Raw genomic sequence first — 653 nt, 5'->3', positions numbered from 1 at the left:
CCAAGGTGCGGCGTGCACGAAGTCGGACCCCGGTTTGCCCCGGGTGCGCACCTCGCGTGCACCTTGGTGCGCACACCTTGGCTGGGTTGCGCGCCCTGGTGGGCACCATGGTGCGCACCAAGGAGCGCTCCGAAGTGTGCTCCAAGGTGCGGCGTGCACGAAGTCGGAGCCCGGTTTGCCCCGGGTGCGCACCTCGCGTGCACCTTCGCCGCGGTGGGCACCATGGCGTGCACGAAGTCGGAGCCCGGTTTGCCCCGGGTGCGCACCTCGCGTGCACCTTCGCCGGGGTGGGCACCTTGGTGTGCAGACCTTGGCTGGGTTGCGCGCCCTGGTGGGCACCATGGTGCGCACCAAGGAGCGCTCCGAAGTGTGCTCCAAGGTGCGGCCTGCACGAAGTCGGAGCCCGGTTTGCCCCGGGTGTGCACCTCGGGTGGGCACCTTGGTGCGCATGCCTTGCCTGGGCTGCGCACCAGGGCGGGCTCAAGATGGCACCCGCGTTCCTTTTTTTTCACTATCTTTCAAAACGGAAATTTTAAAATCTCATTTTTTTTTGCCTTTTTCTGGAAATTAGTGAAGGCAGCGCATCAAAGGTGCGCACCTCGCTGCCCACCACGGTGCGCAACGCCGGTGGGCACCCGGGAGTGCTTCGAAGT

The sequence above is a fragment of the Cryptomeria japonica genome, unplaced genomic scaffold, assembly GCF_030272615.1.
Source record: "Cryptomeria japonica unplaced genomic scaffold, Sugi_1.0 HiC_scaffold_314, whole genome shotgun sequence".
Lineage (NCBI taxonomy): Eukaryota > Viridiplantae > Streptophyta > Pinopsida > Cupressales > Cupressaceae > Cryptomeria > Cryptomeria japonica.
The sequence above is the reverse complement of the archived record's forward strand: the minus strand, read 5'-3'. Positions refer to the sequence as shown.